The sequence below is a fragment of the Dermacentor albipictus genome, chromosome 2 (genome assembly GCF_038994185.2).
Source record: "Dermacentor albipictus isolate Rhodes 1998 colony chromosome 2, USDA_Dalb.pri_finalv2, whole genome shotgun sequence".
Taxonomy (NCBI): domain Eukaryota; kingdom Metazoa; phylum Arthropoda; class Arachnida; order Ixodida; family Ixodidae; genus Dermacentor; species Dermacentor albipictus.
This window is the reverse complement of record NC_091822.1, coordinates 119617873-119639293: the sequence shown is the minus strand read 5'-3', so window position 1 is coordinate 119639293 and position 21421 is coordinate 119617873. Positions and strand designations below refer to the sequence as shown.

Below are 21421 nucleotides of genomic sequence, written 5' to 3'. Positions count from 1 at the left end.
AGGTGTTTTCATTTTCTCTTTGACGGGAGTATGCATGCAAACCAGCTCGTCGCTCGAGCACCCGCCGTGGTTGCTCGGTGGCTATGGTGTTGGGCTGCTGAGCACGAGGTCGCGGGATCGAATCCCGGCCACGGCAGCCGCATTCCGATGGGGGCGAAATGCGAAAACGCCCGTGTGCTTAGATTTAGGTGCGCGTTAAAGAACCCCAGGTGGTCGAAATTTCCGGAGTCCTCCACTACGGCGTGCCTCATAATCAGAAAGTGGTTTTGGCACGTAAAACCCCCTAATTTCGTCGCTCGAGCAACGTATTGGCGTATTCACTGCTATGCAATCGGTTTTTCACGTGCCCTATAGATAAACCAGCGGCGCCGAATGCAGCCGCTGGCGTAACATAAACAAAGGTAGACCCTGCCAGGTGTGCAATTGTGGTCGCCGTGAAGTTCCGCCACATTGCGAAATTCTGCCACGCTGGCGTTTTGAGCCAATCGGAGACGCCCTAGCAGCCCTGTGAGCCAATCGGAGATGACAGTATGGCGGAATCTGACTGCGTCCAGAACAGCACCCGCACAGTTCCACAGCACAATATATAGCGCCCACCGCGGTAGCTGAATGGCTGCAGTTCTCCGCACGGCCAATTGCTAAGTTGCGACTTCCGTTTCCCAGCTGCGACGAACACATTCCTATGAAAAGGGTATGACGAGACTCTCGTTTACCGAGCTTCAGCTACAAGTTACAAGCAAACCAAAGGTGGTCAAAGCTAATACGCAGTTCACTAGGTCCTCCCTCTTAGCCCCTGTGATGCCTCGGGCTTGCTGCATTTCCAACGAGACGGCGATTATGTCTGTGTAAACCGGTGATTTGTGGAATTTTGGTCGAGGAAGCCCTGACAGTGATCGCACGCGTCGAGAGCACATATACGACTCGTTGCAACTCCCATTAAATTACATTATATATATATATATATATATATATATATATATATATATATATATATAGATGTCGCAAGTGCTACGCCAACCTGCTTTGATTTCGGCGGGGAAGTAGGCTGCAATACTGCCTTTCGTAATATCGCTGTTCCTTTGTTTCACGCCGACCACAAACAACCAACCGCATCAATTAGCCGCTATAAATAAATTACACAAATAAACAATTAAATAAATAAACATTTGCCGCAGCTCTCAAATGCTGACCCACACAGCCTACTCCGCAGGAAAGAATGCCGCAGAACTTTGGCGCAGACTGCCGCGCTTCCTCGTTAACGAACTGCCGCCACCGCTGCCATTGCACGCGTGGCCACCACGCTCTAGTACGCGGCCGCACTTCCTCGCCATGTTCGACCGCGCTTCTCTCAACCGAGTGAGCTAGCGAGGACGCGAACGTGCGCGCCCATGAAAGGAAGCCGTGAGCAGCGGAGGCAGCGACTTCGTACATGTATCTACTCGGCACAAGAGGAGAGAATACTACATGCGGCTGACAGTTGCACCGGCGACAAGACGCCGACGTCGCCTCTCCACAAGGGAACCCCTGTGTTTGCGCACCCCTTCCCGAAATCCCATTAAAGCGACGACAGACGAAGCACGAGCGCTCGTCATCCCCTCTCCCCCCCCTTCCCCTCCTACTCCTTCTACTCCCGTCTAGTGTGTAGCTATTCTCTGACTCTCCGGGGGCGCTTAGCTCCTGGGCACATAGAGATTCGTCGGGTTCGCTGCAACTGAGTGCACACCAGTGTGCTGGCGTGCCCGCTTTACAACGGACGACGTAGTATAAAATGAAATACCAGTGTCGTGATCGAGCTTGAGCAGAGAACATCCGTAGCGCCCGTGTCTAAGAGCAGCACAGTTTTTTTCGTGTTGTCTGACCTTGCATTGCAAAGCCAATTTCGGCTTCTAGACGGCGCGAGAAAGGCGTCGGTGTTACACAACATGGGACACACACTTATCGGGCTTGAAGAGAAGATGGAGAGGTAATCGGAAGCACGCCGGAAGGACGGCGACGAGCAGAGAAGGAAGCAGCGTCGCGTGTCATGTGCGGGACTACTCAAGACATCACACGATCAACGACATCTTTGTGGCGTTCAAAAATGAGTGAACGATTGAATTGATCAATAAATTAACAACTTATTTCATTAACAAATTGTTTATTGACAAGGCTGGCCCAACTTTGGCCTATGCCGGGAGCTAGGGAAGTTCGGGTATCAGAACAGATGGAAGGGTCGAGGCAAAGTTCCTTTCAGCCAGGGCGCCTTGAGCGTAGCCACAGTGCTCTCTCTGGGCTGTGCTAATTGCGCGTGAGCCCCCGTGAAAAAGCATTGCAGACGCTGCCGCATGGACTGCGGCGCCATAGCCCATAGAGGAGGTTCTCGCCTTCCACGATGAAAACGTCTACATACCCTTTTAATCTTTGCAAACATAGGCCCCGGACGGCTTCCGCTTTTGCCCACTGACGTAGCCCGCTTATTGGGACGAGCAAGAATTGCATTGGCGGCGATAGCGAGTAGCAGGAGTGCGTTAAAATCTAAGCCCGCATATTTTCAACAAGTTTCCTCTGTACATAATGACAATGTTACAAGTCAAGATTGCCGCAAGGTAAACGAAAAATTTTATGTATTAGTCTTGAGGCGTGATGCATACGTCTTTCATCACAAAACTGGAAAACAGATTTCCGCACAGTGAAGCAACTAAAAAACACGCTTTGTGTTTCGGCGCAGTAGACTGACAACGCTCGTGAAAGGAAGTTTCTAGGGGCTGCTCTCTCACTGCTGTTATCGCGCTCTATAGACGGTCTATAGATGGTCTATAGACGGCGGCCTGCGTCTACAGCCCCTAAATTACCTGCGTCTGAGCAGCAAACACGACTCTTCGGCGAGCACCAGAAGCGAGTCGTGCACGCAGCCCACCCTGTCGAGTCCGTTCCGTCGCTCGAATGGAAACGCTGCACATGTGGCCTCGGATCATCGTCTTGCGTCTCCTTACGAGCCCGACACTCCCAGAATTAACAGCTGTCTCGCCGTGAGAACGGCGAGTTGTGTGGCTGTCGGGGCGCTGATATAGTTGAACTGCGTCGGAGTGTTCTGGGACAATAATTCGTACACAAAAAAATATTATGCGTGGTTCTGCTATAGCGAACATCAGAGACCAGTGGAGGTGTGGGAAGGCCGGTAAAGTAGTGCCAAACAGCACTCTTAGCCCCGCATTCAGAAATGCACCTTACCTTGAAGTCCACGCTTGACTTGATTTAAATGACGCCTGTCGTGAACGCACCAAAGGAAACGCGCGTTCCTGGGCACGCTCACACTAGGAGTCACTAATATCAAGTCAAGCATGGGCTTCAAATTACGATGCATTTCTGAATACGGAGGCTAATCTTTTGCTGGGCTTCCCCCAGCTCCACTGGTTTCGGTTATTAGCGATAGAAGAGCCACGCATTTTTGTTTCTCTTTTTTTTTCTTCCTACGGCGAGAAAGAGGACCGCCGCAATGACGTCACACCACCAGTGTTCCCGCCGCGCCGTTTCTTCTCCCCCGCTAGGCTCCACCCACCCTGGGCGCGTCGCTGAGCGACAATATTTTTATGCTCTGCTTTCACTCTCTCTTCCCCAGCTCGGCGAAGCTGCGAACGTCAAGAGAAACTCAGCGAGGTTCTAACAGATCGACTATAAAAAAACCTTATTAGGTTGGAAGTGCTTCCAAAATCCCAGTCATTCATGGGGTAGGACAACATAGCTAAAGTGCTCGGTCAATTTCACAACATTTACTAAAGTAAAATTTTGTGAATTCAGCCTTTGGTCTTCCGCTCTTCAGCCCTGTTGACAGCCGTTCAGTTATCAGCCACTCGAACCATACCGTGCAGCCAGCCAGCGATTTCCTACCCTCCAATTCATTGCGTAGTTTAATAAACAACCGTCTACTGCTGCTACCTTCGTGGTACTTATATAGAAATACAACTGCGCATGCGAACGACAAAAAGATCACTCCATCTAGATGGTCTGCCAAACTTTTTCATTTCCTCAGGGTGCGAAACTTTTCTTCTGGACAATTCTAAGCAGATACACGCTATTTCGATTTCGACTGTTTCTTTTTTAATGGCCCTCATTTCCGATCGACTCGCTCCGCAATGTACCGCTCTTTGTTCTCCACCGACAAAGCCACAGATTCAAACGAATGTTCTACAAAGCGCGTCGAATTGTGACGGCTGCGTGTGACAGCTGCCGCGGCGATTCTGCGCGCGGCAACGTGTCATCCTCCAGAAGGTTCGCGTTTTTCGTAATCCGAGTGCGATCGAAGCGCCCGCTCAAAGATAGCGCCTCCCCGAGACGACGAGAGCAATATTAGTCGAGTGGAGTGCGACACTCCATGCTGTGAGGGTTGGGGTCGGGCATGAATTAGGTGGTAGCTGGCCCATGCCGTCGTTCCACTCATCCACGCTGAGGACGTCGTTGAAGGGAGGGACTTGTTCTCATCGAGGACGAGGAATATGGGATTTATTCACAATATCTACATGAAGGGTGGAGAACGTTACATTTCATCAGTCTAGCATGACTGAAAGAGAATGCACACCGAAGAGCCGGAAACGGCTGCTTAAGAAAACTCTGTCCTCCCTAGATACCTAGGCTAGGGAAAACTGCCGTTCAATCTTCGACCAATGGGAGCGTCCAAAGAAATCGTAGTCGACCCGCCTTTGAGGGGGAGGGCTCACATACTCACTTCCGCACTTCCGTTTCACTGAACACACCGAGGTGAGAGGGTTCTCGTAGACAGTGGTCTTGACCCGAGCAGGCGCCTGTTGATCCCATAGCTGACCCCGCAGTCAGTAGCCGTCGCGTCTGTCCATTGACTGTGACGACTTATGGGGCCCGTGAGAAAGCACCGCAAAACACCCTTATCCAGGAGTTATCTTGCTCCAAGCAAACCGTGAACGCGACAGCGAATCGACTAACAATACTCGGCCCGCCGAACGTGGCTAGACATGCCGGCGCCGTTCGGCTGTTGAGGCGGCGCATTGTTGTCTTTACAAAGCGAGTCGTCGCAGCTAGCGGGCTGGGAAAGGTTTGCAGGTCGCTTCTCCGAAGATCGCCAGTCCCCGCAGGCCGATCGTAATAACGCATGCACGCAGCCCATGGAGTGTGACTGTAACTCAAACCACGTAACAGAAACCAAAAATTAAAACTGCAGTGTAGTACATAGATGGAGGAAACCAACGGGTTCGCTCGTAGTCGTCTTCAGTTATACTCAAACTTTTTGAAGTGCAATTTGTTAGCTAACTAAGTTTAATTAGACACAATTTTAAATATTCCTTCCAGGCCATAAGCTATATTTACCATGTTCTAAGACCGTACTCGGAAATACTCCGTTCTTTCCATAACGTTACCTCTTGCATGGGTCAATATTTCCGGGTTTCGAAAAATAAAAAAAAACGCGAAGGATATGGAAAACAAGAAATGACGTCACTACGTTCGTGCGCGCCTTCTCATTCTTATAATTCATCTAAGGCGCGCCGCTGCATTCTTAAACTTCAGTTCAAGTTACGATAAACATCCGGCACGTGCATGCCCGGCGAAGTTGCATTGATTTGGGAAGGCCAGACGCGCTGCATCGCGGTGCGGGTGCCTGGACCCGACGCGCCAAGCGGAGGGCAAAGCCCTGCATGCACTGCGGCTCGAGCTCCGCCTGCGCCCTGCGCGCGGCACAAGTTGACCGGCGGAGCGTGTAACGAGAAGGCTCCGCAAGCCACGGAGCAGAGCGTCTCCTCCTCTGCGTGTAGCGGCCTCTATACTTGGCTGCGTATACGCGCACGCACGCACGAGCACGCACGGACGCGCGGTGGCGCGAACGGTACACGTGAGGCTTGCTCCCTCGGCGGCAGCTGGCCGGGAACACGCGGCTGATAAACAACAAACAGGCGCGGCATGCGTAAAGACGCCCGCGGAAATTGGATGGCGCGCATGCAGCGACCCACCTGTGGACGCACCGCCACACTGCGGCAATTCTGAGCTCGCTCGCACGACCGACCGAGCAGATACTTCCTCTGAGCGACGGACGAAGTTTCGCGCGTCGTCGGCCTCTTGCAACCCACGTGAAAGAAAAAGAAAAGAAGAGAGAGAGGGGAGGGGGGGCACTTCGCCGCCATCAGTATTGCGCGCATAAAGAGGACTGACAGCCTCTAACGTAGACCACTGAACTCTATGCGTTGAAGCTCTTAACTTACGGCGCTTCGTGCACACTATATACACGGCTTTTGACGCCGCGTGCTTGTCCGATAAACTGGGTAGTCGGATGCCACCGCATGGAAACAACGTTTCGAAAACGGGACTTCTCTTCCGTCAAAGTCGTCGTACTTTTCGCAGAAGCAAGATCAGGATGAAATTTGAAAAGTAGAGCAATGGCTATCAGCTGCGTAGGATACTCAAGGAGTATAGATAACGCTGATCAAGGATATTAAGCGTTCACAATAACCCACCCACCGACACACACACACACACACACACACACACACACACACACACACACACACACACGCACGCACGCACGCACGCACGCACGCACACACACACACACACACACGCACGCACGCACGCACGCACGCACGCACGCACGCACGCGCAGCGTGAAGAGGGGTCTCGAAAAGAAGGAGTTGGCGCGCTTGCATGCGAAACGCTAGCAACCTTGCAAATACCAGCAATCGACTGCGACAAACTTCCACATACGCACGGGCCCACCCGTCTTAAGGCTGTTTCAGGCCTTATATACGTAAGGAATATTCAAATGTAAGTTATACATGCCGTTAAGAAGAATCAATATGATCTTGTACGCTCTTGTGTATCGATCTCATCATATAATGCGAAAAGTTTCTCGTTCCTTTAAAAACCGAAGACGTCTAGGCGAGACATCTGGGCTTATACGGACACGCCCCAGTCGGCTGCTACGAAAACCGCGCACATGATGATGGACGCGAATGACTGATTGACTGAACGAGTCATGATCAATCGATTGATCGATTCTTTGATTGACTCCCAAGCTCATGCAATTAAGGTAGATAGCCTTCATATTAATTTCTACTATGGTGCTCTTAAAGCGACGAGGCCTCCCTTAAACGAACGCACTATCTCTGTCGTAAATGTTTCCATGCATGCCAAGGCGGCCACACCGGACACAAGGCCGCGCGGCAGCTGCGCCGGGGCACCAGCTCATCCGAGCATGTCTCAGATGTATAAGCTTCCGCGTATACCTCGTACACGCAGATAGCTGATCAGCGGTCGCCGACACGACACTGTCACACGGCTTCATATATTGTTCGGCCTCGAGTGTTTGGTATCTGCTATAACCAGTAGCAGAATCTTCACGGCGTCAGAATCAACACGAAATATGCAAGCTGAGCACACATAATAGACTGCGCACAAGGACTTCTCTATAGCAAATGTGACCCCCCCCCCCCCCAAAAAAAAAAAACGTCAGCGTTCAATATATCTCCATCGATCGCGAACAATGCATGAGTCGATACGGTACAGTGGCAGCAGCAACAGAAGCAGCATCGACGGGACGACGGAGTGAACGCAAAAGCACCTGCCTCGGGAATACGCCAGGGCACTCGCGTTGCAAGGGGCACAAAAGGAGGTTAGTCGGCGGTACGCCTCAAAAACAAAGACCCCTCCGCCTTCCTCTCCCGTTGACGTACACCTCATTACGGCGAGGCGCATTTGTTCCGAGCCAGCTAACCCTTTATACGACGACGCCGATGAAATATTTCCCCGCCCCTCCACCCTTAATCGTCTCACGCGTGTAATGGGACTTCCTGCAACAGAACGAACGCCTGTACAACAAACGCTAAACTTTCCTGCGTGCTTTCGTCGCCGGCAGTGGCCACTTTTCATTGATGCTATTCGTTCGGCTGCTTCTTATAGTTGTTGCTTTTCTTTCTTTCAGTCTTTCTTTTTCTTTTTTTGAGGTCTCTCCTTCTTTTTCTCTTCCTTTCTTTCTTTCTCCGTTTCTGTCTTCCTCTTTTCTTCTCCCCTTGCTTGTTTGTTTCCTTCCTTTCTCCGCGGTATTAGCAACCTGACGCGCGCTTCCGAGACTGCTTCGCGGGTCCTCGCACGCTCCCGGCCTGGCGGCGCAAAAGTGCTCCGATAAGATCTCCAAACGAAAGATTGATCGGCGCGGACGTAGTACAAAGTGAGCAGCTAAGACGTGGTGCGTGTTTCCGACGCACGCGCGAACCGAAGCCGTGAAGATTATGCGGAAGAGCGGCGCCCCCCGAAGAACTGCACGGCCGAGCCGAAAGCACACGCCTTCGTATGTTGCAGCGTTCTGTTTCGCCCCACTGGGTTATCCCGACGAGATGCACGTTCCGGCGCTTCTGAAGCAAGGCCAAGCAGCAAAATAGGTTCGAGGTATATAACAGTCGCTCAGACGACTGCAACGGCGAATGGTAAACGCCAGCCGCGCTTAACCCGTCTCGAGAACGAAGACTTTGAGCAGTTCTACACAATGTACGACTGGGTTTCATTCCGGTGAACTAAGACTCAAAGAACGCCATCGCAACCGAGCCGCCACGGCGCATTCTGTTGCATTGTATACACGACGACGCGTAGCCGCTCCTTCGTGACGTCACGCTTTTAGACTTCTTTATCACCAGCGCGCGTCAGAAACTCGTATGCCAGGGTAGCTTTATCTGTCATCGTATCTATAGCGCAATAAACAAACTGACCATTGTTCATGTTTATTGTATATCTACGTCTGCTTTCTGCCTGACGTGTTTGTAGTGAACCACTTATTTGTTTTCTTATATAACCGTTACATAAGTGGGCGCGTGTGTCTTTTCTATAAGCGTTAAATTTCCCATCCTCCTTGGACCTATCAAGGCCTAAAGTATCGTGCAAAAAATTGACCGTCACTTAAGAATCCTTGCGTGATTTGAATGCGAAAGCATTATGACTTCCAATTAATTGGTTAAGTACATGATTCGCGACGTCATACATTGTCGCGTGTACTTCACAACTCCGCCTTTTTCCACCTTATCTCACCTGGCTCTAACTTCTGCCAACCTTAATCCACCTTAATCCAGTTTAATTCACTTAAATCTGCGTTAATTCACCTTCGTCCACTTTACTCCACCATAAATCGCATTACTCCACCTCAACTCACCTTATTTTAACTGGTTCTATAATTCTGTATTACAACTGACGGCATACAAGACGCTGATTGCGTCACTTACGATGATGATGATGTTTGTGATCACTCGGACAACGCCGTCTTTTCTGCCTCATAGGATATATAATACTGTCGCGTTAAAAGCAAGTAAATGTGAAGCTCATCCGGCCATTACCGGGAATGGCGTAGTTGGCTTTATATTTTATCTTTTTATTTTGTTTTTCTTTCATTATTATTTATTTTTTATTTTTTTGCAGTAACACTCACGAGCAGGCATTGGCGACGAAAGAGATCCGTGAGAGGTTCGTCCCGTCAAAGGGGGCACTTGCGCGCTGCGTCAACATCTCTCTAGTACAATGTTATATTCATGGCGCGCTCCCAGATCGCGGGACATCGCTCCCAACCCCCTGCCGCACGACGAGCAGTGTGGGAATAGAGTCGTACCGGACGCAGAAAAATAAAACAATACGAGTTCCCCGTTTCTGTACTTATTTATACCTTACTTCGCCCCGAGCGTCACGTTCAACTTGAGGCAATTCACTACGCGTCTGCGAGAACGCCCTCGTCGGCGCATTTCACCGGAGTGCTACGCGCATAAACCTGCGAGCGATGGAGCCGGGACACGGACGGGATGGAGGGAACGACAGGAAGATGGACACCAATAAAGATTCAAATAGATGCTTCCGCCCCCCTTCCCTTCAAGACAGAAAGAAAGAAGGAACTACGGAAAGACACGGAATGCAAGAACGACGAATGGAAGGCGGATTTCCAATTTGCCCAAGAGGCGAATTGTCATCCACCTCTTATGTGAGCCCCCCTCTCTCTCTCTCTCTCTCTCTCTCTCTCTCTCCGAAACGCGCGACGGCGCTCGCGACACGTCGATGCACTTTTATTTCAAATGACGCTCCACCGGTTATAAAGAATGGCAACGCGCACGTTGTATCACCGTGCAAGAACGAGCGACGCAGAAAGGGTAAAACGCGATATGAGAAAAAAAGAAACATAACGAGAAAAGACCAACGACGCGGGGAGACAGAAAGAAAGAGAGAGAGGCGAAGTCGCCCGGCCCAAACGACGACAACGGCGCATCACTCGCCTTGCCAGCTCGTCGCTTTCACCGAAGGACGAGGAAGAAACGCGCGCGCACGACCGACAACGTCCTAGACGCGGTTTCATTATAATACCGAGGGACCTCCTTTTCCCACGCAGTGCAGATACGCAAAAGCACTCTGCAGAGCCCGTTTGCGAGCGAAACGCCAGCGTTATTTCGCAAACCCCTCGCGGGGATCGCTCCCGCCTCCTGCACGCTCCTTGCTCCCCCGGGACCGCGGCCTGCAACGGTGGCTTTCCCGTGGGCTACGTACGCGCTGAAAGGAAGCAGTGGTGCCAGGGGTATAGCTACAGCGAGGAAAGAGCAAGCATGACTGCAGGAACGGAACAGACACGCGTGTCCATTCACAACGGCAGCACGTTCGCAAAAGCAACCACATAATAATTATGTGGGCTGGAGGAGGAAGAGGAGGAGGAGGATGAGAATAAGTCGAGCTCCTAAAACTTTTTTTTTTGCGCGCCGCAGCTGAAAGAAACAATGCCGAAGCCGCAACGACGACGCACGTGGCTTAGCGCCGCGGAGCCTCTCTCTGTCGGAAAGGGAATTTCACTTACAGGCTGCAACATTCCCGCGAGGCTCGTCCCGTTCGGGAGGCGAAGAATAACGGGAATGCCAGGAAGTGAAACGGCGGAGCGAGCCCGAGGGCCCCGGTCTTCCCGAATACGCGATCGATCGGTAAGCAAGAAAGGCCAGACGAACGCAACTGAGCAATACCAAAGCGCTATTGTTTTCACACTCAGCATTCCCATTACTTGTCTTGTTTTTTTTTTTCTCTTCCTCGTACTCCTACTTATTTTCTATCCCTGTTCGGCTATACTGGGAGGGGGAAGAACAGTATTTCGCTTCCGTCCTGATGCAGTACGCGCGATGGGCATGCGAGCCACGTGGGAGCCCTGGCCGTTTCTGGAAGGGATCGAATCCAGAAACCTTTTTCGTTCGTAAAGTTCGCAGTGCCAGTGGCTGGTGGCCTTCGCTAGTTATATTTCCAGCGTCACTATTGGCTGACATTTTATCTTATTTTATCTTACGAACAATTCTACAGCTTAAGAGCTTTTCGTGAGCATAGGGGCCGAGGTGTTCGCGACTTCCGGGCCCCGCATCCTCTCCGCAAAGCTGTCTCGCCCGCGAATGTTCCGCAAGCCCTACTTCGCTGAAAACAGCTGGTGCTCGCAATTAAGCAAGCGCGAAAATAAATGCGCAAGCGCTACAAAACCGGGCAGGGTGTAACTGAGAAAAAGCAGCCGAGAGCGCCGCCAATCGAAAAATTATAAGCAGAAAGTAAGCGTTAATCACGAGAACGGCGAAATCCCGTTCCGAGACTACTGACTCTTATGATGCCAAGGCTCTCAATTGGAGAAGATTATTCACTAATAGTAGTTACAATTACGCGAAGCCAACAGACAACGAAGGCGAGAAAACCCATATTAACTGACGTGTAGAAAAAACAGAGAAGAGCACATCAGAGTTTAAATGATATTGCGCGACATAAAAACGACACGGACGTGAAAGAAGACGACACACCAAGCGCAAACTTTCAACTAAGTTTATTGTGCCACTGCGTCATTTTATACATGGCAGGCAACGTAGATCGCGCATGCGCTTACAAGGAAATGAAGTGCGAATTCATGTAACATGGTTCGGTGTCGTGTGATGCCGCGTCCAAGTAACGTAATTCTTTTTCTGTGAGAGCCAGAGACGGGAAGCTGACACACGCATCACCCAACTTCGCGATCATCTGCGCTTCAGATATCTCACGGATGAGCTACGTACTGCCACGGGAAACAATTGTACATTGATCCTCAAGAGGCTTGCACCCATGGTCGCGACAGTGGATCGCCAAGAAACCCCCAGAGCCGTTTTTAACATTGTTGCTGTGCTCACGGAGCCGATCATTGAGGCAACGCCCAGTTTGTCCTATATATTTCTTCCCACATGAAAGCGGGAGGTTGTACACCACCCGGTGTACACACTCAACAAACTTTTTTCGGTGATGCTTTCTGCACTTATCGGAAGGGACGGCATTTGGATCCGTCAGCCTGCAAAGCCTGCCGAGCTTGTCGGGAGCAGAAAAAACAACTCTTACATTCGCTCTTTGGGCAATCTTTTTCAAGTTGTGGGATATCCCGTGCATGTAAGGTATGACACTAACTTTAGGGCGTGTGCCAGGAGGGGCATCGGCAACTGACTTCTGCGTGCTGGATCGCGCTTCTCTTAAGATGCGTTCCGCGACAGACACTAGCACCACCCTAGGATATCCAGCCAAGGACAACCGTGAAGTTTGCGCTTCTAAGCTTACGTCCACAACATGACAGCAAGACTTGCTAAGGGCATTCTTGAAGCACAAACTGATAATGGCCCGCTTAACAAGCTTAGAATGTGCGGACGTATACGGCAGAAGTGGTTTGTTGGCTCGCGGCTCATACGACCAACACGTGTGGCTGTCCTGAAAATTCAGGCGAAGATCAAGAAAACGAAGAGACCTATCTACCGGCATCTCATGAGTAGTTTGAAGGGGGACTAAGCACTTCTGAAACGTTTCCAACGCTTTCTTAGCTTCCAGAATGAAGTCATCAGAAGAGCAGTCAATGAAAATTAAAAAGTCATCAACGTATCTAAATGTTTTAAAAACTGCAGTGCCTTGCACTTGTAAAGAAATGTCATGGTCTAAACAGGATAAAAACAAGTCACTAAGAATGGGAGCAATGCAAGAGCCAATACAATGTATTGATAAGTATGGTGCTGTTTTCTTCCAGAATGAGGCCGGCGTGTCTTGCAGTTAATTTTTAGAACTTTTACAGATTTATCTTAATTCCACCTTTATCACTTGGGATAACCAATGTTTTTTGCAGAAGAGCGGAGTTTGTATTGGCTCTTGCATTGCTCCCATTCTTAGTGACTTGTTTTTATCCTGTTTAGACCATGACATTTCTTTACAAGTGCAAGGCACTGCAGTTTTTGAAACATTTAGATACGTTGATGACTTTTTAATTTTCATTGACTGCTCTTCTGATGACTTCATTCTGGAAGCTAAGAAAGCGTTGGAAACGTTTCAGAAGTGCTTAGTCCCCCTTCAAACTACTCATGAGATGCCGGTAGATAGGTCTCTTCGTTTTCTTGATCTTCGCCTGAATTTTCAGGACAGCCACACGTGTTGGTCGTATGAGCCGCGAGCCAACAAACCACTTCTGCCGTATACGTCCGCACATTCTAAGCTTGTTAAGCGGGCCATTATCAGTTTGTGCTTCAAGAATGCCCTTAGCAAGTCTTGCTGTCATGTTGTGGACGTAAGCTTAGAAGCGCAAACTTCACGGTTGTCCTTGGCTGGATATCCTAGGGTGGTGCTAGTGTCTGTCGCGGAACGCATCTTAAGAGAAGCGCGATCCAGCACGCAGAAGTCAGTTGCCGATGCCCCTCCTGGCACACGCCCAAAATTAGTGTCATACCTTACATGCACGGGATATCCCACAACTTGAAAAAGATTGCCCAAAGAGCGAATGTAAGAGTTGTTTTTTTCTGCTCCCGACAAGCTCGGCAGGCTTTGCAGGCTGACGGATCCAAATGCCGTCCCTTCCGATAAGTGCAGAAAGCATCACCGAAAAAAGTTTGTTGAGTGTGTACACCGGGTGGTGTACAACCTCCCGCTTTCATGTGGGAAGAAATATATAGGACAAACTGGGCGTTGCCTCAATGATCGGCTCCGTGAGCACAGCAACAATGTTAAAAACGGCTCTGGGGGTTTCTTGGCGATCCACTGTCGCGACCATGGGTGCAAGCCTCTTGATGATCAATGTACAATTGTTTCCCGTGGCAGTACGTAGCTCATCCGTGAGATATCTGAAGCGCAGATGATCGCGAAGTTGGGTGATGCGTGTGTCAGCTTCCCGTCTCTGGCTCTCACAGAAAAAGAATTACGTTACTTGGACGCGGCATCACACGACACCGAACCATGTTACATGAATTCGCACTTCATTTCCTTGTAAGCGCATGCGCGATCTACGTTGCCTGCCATGTATAAAATGACGCAGTGGCACAATAAACTTAGTTGAAAGTTTGCGCTTGGTGTGTCGTCTTCTTTCACGTCCGTGTCGTTTTTATGTCGCGCAATATCATTTAAGCAATGGATTACCAACTTGCCCGGAATACTGCTCACATCAGAGTGGACGAAAAGAGAACTTGCCAACGGCGGGAACCGAACGCGCATTTTATTCGTGTGCGTATACTATTTATTTATTTATTTATTTATTTATTTATTTATTTATTTATTTATTTATTTATTTATTTATTTATTTATTTGTTTATAACACCTTCCATGGCCCAGAGGCCATTGAGTAAGGGGGACGAACAAGGATATTATAAGAAATGCAAAATATACACGTCAAGAAGGGAAAGAGCAATCATTGCACAGGGCTAGTGCTAAAAAGCAGCAACAAACATAAGAGAAAAGTACACAAAATAATTGCAATATATAAATAGAGCACAAATGTCTGACACATGACTCAAGAAAGAAAAATAAAGCAGGGGTTAACAAAAACACAATAGCGAAAAAGTGCAATATTTTATACAAGAGAAGGTTTAACGTCACAATGTCACATGAAAGTATTCGCGCAGCTGATCATGAAATGATTGATGGTTGCATATGGATGCAATATTATCGGGAAAATCATTCCAAAGAACGATGGCTCGTGGAAGGGCTGATGAATTGAAGGCTTGTGTTCTTCCGTGTATGCGCTTGATGCTGTACTGATTATGTAAACGGCTCGAAATGCATGACGGCGCTTCGAGAGGTAACGCAGATTGCCTGGTGCCGTGGCGATATTTATGAAACAAGCATAAAAGAGCGATTGAACGACGAATATGTAATGGTACAAGAGAGATATCAAGTTTGATCTGTGGTACGCTCTAAAAGGGACTGTAGTTGCGTGTAATGAAGCGAGCGGCTCTATTTTGTACGGATTCTAGCAAGTTTATTAAGTAGTTAGGCCAGTTTTCGAACATTGTTAGGAGAACTGCGCAAGTTCCGGCGCAGATACCCTAGTGTTATTGAGGCTTTCGCACAAATGGTGTTGACATGCGCGGCCCATGAAAGAGTATGCGTGAGATGAATACCCAAATACTTGTATGATGATGCCTGAGACAATACCGTGCTATTTATGATACGAGAAATTAGAATTGACACGCTTGCAGCCTGAAAGAGATAACCTTGCATTTATTCTAGTGAAGTGTCATTTGCCATGTATTACACGAACTGGAAATTAGGTTAAGGTCACTTTGGAGGGCGAGATGATCATCCATGGAATTAATGGAGCGGTAAATGATGCAGTGATCAGCCGAGTCGTACCCTGGGAGTCCGATTTGCAACCTTTCCTTTCTTTTTCTCTCTTTCTCTTGGAGGGGGGGGGAATTCGTTGGCATTAGTACAGGCCTTAAAGACATTGCAAGTTAGTAGCAAGAGTAAACAATATTTAATTCCGTTCCTCACTTAACAGCGGCGACATTACTCGAAAAAAAAAAGGAAGTATACGCATTATCGCAGTCAGATTATGGCGCTACGGAAGCCCAATTTGTTTCTTAATATCCTTACCGCCGAGTTCCTGATGCTGACAGCAAGGGCGCGGCTATCGCGAGAGCCAATGACAAAGAGTAACAAAAACAAAACAATAGAGAATGAAAACAATCGGTATGCAAAAAAAAAACGGCCTCAGATGTATCTGCCAGATACAGAAGAATTTGCATCATCGAGCAGCAACGTATACGCACATTCGACCCTGTGCTCGCGCCGTTTGATCAATCTGTGAAGCCGCAAACGCTCGCCCAATCCTTCAGTTCTCGTACGCGCAACTATAGTAGAAATGTTGCACTGAACCTCTGCCACCTGCGCACTGGATTCCAATACAACGCAGTGGTATAGTACAGAAGAGTATAGGACATGTCTGCTCAGCATCCAAGCATAGGAAAAAGTCCAGTCAACTATACTGAAGCCACTTCTAGAATCTTTCTGCGCGTCAACCATGTAGTGGCCACTAAGCGGTTCCCGTATAAGAGCTCATTTTCTCCAATTACCGAAATTTCAATCGTCAACGAGTGTTAAGATTTTATAAAGGAGAGGCAGCGCTGAAGAGGTGCGTCTCCATGTAAGGAAGGAATCATTGGAAGCGCTTCAGAGCAGGACAGCTGCGGTGCGGTTTATGAGCGAAGCAAAAGAAAAAAAAATACAGCAAAACGCTAGCAAGATGGGCTTCGTCAAAGAGCCTAAACAAAATCGCTCGTTGCAAAAATGAGCACCCCGGAAAACGCCAGGCTTGCATGGCAGCTGCTCTAAGAAGAGCTCAATGCAATTGGCCGCGAACGTCACGAAAACTTCACGCATCGCCGCTTCGCGTCCAACGGGCGTACATATACGTCGCGCCCAGTTCTGAAGTGACGCAGAATGCAGAGAGAGAGAGAGAACAAAAAAAACTCACCTTCGGTTGGACAGGCCCCGCGCCGCAGCACGCCCGAGAACGCGCGCGCACTTTCACTGCATGGATAGAGAGAGAGAGAAAAAAAAGAAAGAGATGTGGCGTAAGTGAAGTGGAGTGGTGCGGGGGAAGGGGGAGAGGGCGAAGGCACATTAAGCATGAAAGCCACAAGTGCATGCATCGAAAGCGGGCGCAGGTTTTCGCTCGGAAATTTCGTAACTGCGTCGTTGGGCAACTTAAGCGAGCCGCCGGACAGAGCGAACTGATACGAAGCGCGGCGGCGGCTATGTTGAAAGGTTGGCCCGAAACGTATAGGCACCACTTGCAAGGCGCTGTTAATTTCAAAATTCCTGTCAGAATTGGAAGCGACGCGCCGAACGCGCCGCGAAGTATATATACGGACAGAAACGTCCTGGCAGCTGTCTGCGCCGATTATCGAAACTTAATAGCGCTCTTCGGCAAGTTTAATGGCGCGCTTTGAAAAAGCGGTACACGTCTTCGTTCGGTTCTTGCGTAGGTGCTTCTGCTTTTGTGCCCGCATCCCGGGCGGCGCGAATTACAGATTACGAAACGATCGACCGCCTTTGGAACGGGCATCCGGGAACCGTATTCACTGAGCCGCTTTTATTGGTTATACGTAACAGCGTTTCCTTATTGGCCACCGCTCGGGTGGACGAAACACGTGATACGGGGGAAATTTGCCGCGGAGAAACGTCCAATCACGGGAGGTTTTTCCATTCGTCAGTGAAGTTAGTGAAAGTGTTAATTGGCAGGAAACATGATATACCACGTCGGACAGAGGGGCCAATACACGACGTGACCGAGGCCGCCACTACCTATATCGTGACGTGTAGCAATAACAGAACACGAAAGTAAAGGAACAAAGAAAGAAAAGAGCAGTCCACTCTAAAAAATTACCTGTTCCTGTGGAGGTGCCGTGAAGGGCACTACATCGAGGCACTATGGCAATATCGCATTTCGACTGCGTTTTCATCTATATCAGTCGCCCGTATCAGCCCACAAACACCAATCAGTACACGCACGATAATTGAACATATAATGGGGTGCGCATCTCCTAGCACAAATGTAACTTTTACAAGTGTGCAAGTTCTCGCATTCAAAGGTAACAATCGTTACCCCGATGTTACCTTATGTATAGTTATGGCGTCTCAGTTATTCTTACGAAGCCTAAAATAACGGCTGACCGGAGTAAAATTTACATAAGCAATTTGCGCGGGTCAGCGCAGAGCCTGACATCGCATTCTTAGAACCTGTATAACTATGCGACTACTACGCTTACAGTCTTGTGACTGCCGTAAAGAAAATTTCGTTAATTCCCGCAACGAAGGCGCGTTTGGGGAACGAAGGGACACACTAAAAGCACGACAAACTCTATGAACGTGCTTATTGACCATTTTATAGGCAACATACGTTCTTTATCTTAGATAACAGAGAGTTTTAGTTCAGGGCACGCGAGTGGCTTGCGTACGCAAGAACTAGGGGCGACGGTACTGCACATGTGCAGTACCGTCGCCCCTCGTTCTTGCGTCTCCTAAACTAAACCACTCTAATGGCAGCAGTTGTGCTAGCTTCGACAGCATGGTCACATTTCGCTAAGTCTGATGCTGGCACCGTCATTGTCAGAAAGTTAAGACAGCGATATACACCGAACTTCGCCGCCAGGTGTCATGTTATAGAGGCTGTAACGCAATGACGTTACTTCGCGGTCACCTGTATTTAGAACGGTAACAGCGCTAAGAACGGAAATAGAGAGAAACCGACAAAACGCTGTCTGTCTCTTCACGTGTTTTTCGCCATATCCGTTATGAATACCATGTCCCAACTAGTTCAACAGCAAACCCTTTTGCAATCGCCTGTAAACAGTTTGCTTCTCTAACTGCCATTGATGACAAGCTTCGACATGCCGAAAAATTACTAGGGCATCGAAACTCAGGCGAATATTTCCATTATCCAAGGCAAAGAAAACGAAAAATTACACGTGTGGGGATGACAGCTTGCACTGTCATGTTGCCCAGTGAGCAACTTCTTTATTTTTTTTCCTAGCGCATTTGTTCTGTGCTTTCAGACTGCAAATAAACTGTCTCTTTGTCTAAATATGAACACCTGTGACTTTGTGAATGTTGCCGTTTTAGAAAGTAACTAAACCTTTTAAATTGTGTTCCCACATATGTGCACGAATGCGCGCAAGATGCGAGTGTGTTTAGTGCAATTCTCCCGCGCCAGCATCGAGCGCAATCGGCGAGTACGCGGACTAATGTGAAGCCACAGCTGAACGAGATACCGGTATCGTGTACCACCTCCCGCCTAAACTATTGCACCGCTGTCTTACAAAAAGAACTGCCATCCATCTGTTGTAAGGAACGTTCTCGGGGCTGTTCGAGTGTTCCAACACACTAGGAACTGAGAGTTAATTCATTCATTGTTTATATGCTTTTTGCAAGAAAAAAATCATCATGAAAGATAAACACAAAGAGAAAGCATAATTATGGCTAAGAGAGGAAATCTCGACAACGGTGCACGGAAGGACGCAGCGGAGGCGTTGTCACAATTATAAACGGCCACCAGGTCGTGCGGCCGACTCCCTCTTGAGCGGCTTCCGCCAATGACAACTGCATAAGACTGAACTCTACCACGACGTCGAGCAGCAAGCTGTGTTTGCGGTCGCATCCTCTGCAGCTCACCACTTCATGGGCTTCGTCGTGATGCACCCCTCCCCCGCTATATATATATATATATATATATATATATATATATATATATATATATATATATATTAGCTTTCTCGAGACCCCGAGAATCTCGCTTCCTGGCGACACTCGTGACATCGTCATTGCCAGCACGCGCTTCGTGACGGAGTGCGAACAGCCGGCGTACAAGACTGCATGGTCTGCAAGGTCGGCGTACATTGCACCCGGCGTGGACGATGCACACCGCAAGGAAGCGTTCCACTACACCGCTGTCTTCAAACACATCTAAACAATAATACGGGGTCAGGCGACACTAGTGCAGAAAGAGGAATACGACCACGCACAAAAAAATAGAAAATTTATGTACACACGTAGCGGATGAATGAAGTCGTCTTTTTCACACTGTATAGTGACATTCGTGTGACTATAGAGCACCGCTTTGGTAAATGTGCGCCTTCTACAGTGCCAATCTCGCACTAAAACCGAGAGCCGGCAATGCAATATCGACTATAATTGTATACTTAAAACGGAAAGCGGGGTGAAGTTTGCGACTGGTTTTGTCACACAGCGAGCATATTAATGTCAACTCGGGGCAGATTTGCACAACCTGACCACTTGACACCAATCGAAACCAAATAAAAAAGTCACAAAAAGCGGTTGAGGGGGTAGGGTGAATCCAACAGAGGGTGAGTGCACCCAACCTCATCTGCTCAAGGTCTTTCAATTCCGCAACTATGTAAGACCACCGTTTATTCATCTGACGCCTAACGGTCACGGTGCGCGCTCCGCCTTCTGCTTCTCATCGTTAACGTCGGTGATACAACTCCAAAGTTCACGATGGCGTCAACGTCCGAATAAAATACGCGATATAAAGACGACGAAATAAAAGATGAACAAGGAAAACAACAAAAACAAAGAAGCTGATAACAACATACTTGCACACTACCAGGCGAAATTTAAGTCCTCTTGTCTCCGCTCCCTAAAAACCCGCTCGTCATAGCCACTTTCACAAATGAAATGAGCGGCACACCGTCGGAAAGGAATTACCCACGTATAGATGCCATTACCGCCTGACCAATTAACACAGAGTACAACAGAGAAGCACTAACGCTAAAGGCGCCGTCTCATTTGACTTTTTAATCACGACTGCGGGCAACCTTCGGCTGAATAATGAAAGCGCTACTGAAAGCGTCAGACGCACTCACAATGCCGACCGGTGCTACATGGGAGACAAGTTAAGCAGTCTCACTAAGTACAATGCTGGAGCAAATACAAACAAAGCACAAGCGCGACAGTCTTTTGCATATAGTCTTTGTTTCCGTTTTATGCAGGCAGAGCCAACTTCAACTAAAGATCTCGCTTTGTATATTCTAGGGCTAAGACTGACTATGTCTGCAGTGAACTACGTGATTTCAAAACGACCGCAGCAAAACAGAAAGAAAAGAAAAACGATAAAATGTGGCTGAGGTGCTGTGTGAACCTGAGGGAACCAAATTATATTTGTTCAAGGTTTTCAACTCCGCAACTACATCGGTCACAGTGTGTTACCAGGCGAACCGATGACCGTGCTTACTCAGATAACACAAAATTTTACACGACTGAAAAACAAAAGAACAAACAAGGCGGCATGTGCTTCTGATTAATCTCACACACTCTCTCACTCACTCTCTCTCACACCCACCCACACACACACCGGTTATGCGCAAAGATCTATTGTTAAGAGGCACACATATACACACACGAATTAGCCAAAACAGAAGGGAAGCGGGAACTCCCTAACACATAAAATAAAGGGTGTTCGATGAAGCGGTGGCCTAACCACGACGACAATTAACTTAATGCTGTTGAGGGCTCATTTGATCAGAAAAATAAGCTGAGGCTTGCGGATATCCAGTTTTTTTTTCCTCCTCCAGATGCCTCACTAGTGGTATTGAGATCGAGACAGAAATTAAAGAAAAGGGGGCGCGCAAGAACTATCGAACTATGTATTTTACACAGTAGG

At 48.6% G+C, this 21421-nt stretch overlaps 1 protein-coding gene across 5 annotated transcripts in view; it reads right to left on the bottom strand.

Annotated features, from left to right (window-relative positions):
• The window catches only part of Tpst (tyrosylprotein sulfotransferase), a 498993-nt gene that overhangs the window by 191528 nt on the left and 286044 nt on the right, over window positions 1–21421 (bottom strand). For all 5 annotated transcript variants that reach the window (XM_070533909.1, XM_070533910.1, XM_065452600.2 and 2 more), the window contains exon 4: window positions 16715–16770. The gene's annotated coding sequence lies outside the window, so the exon portion shown is untranslated. The remainder of the gene's footprint in view (window positions 1–16714; window positions 16771–21421) is intronic.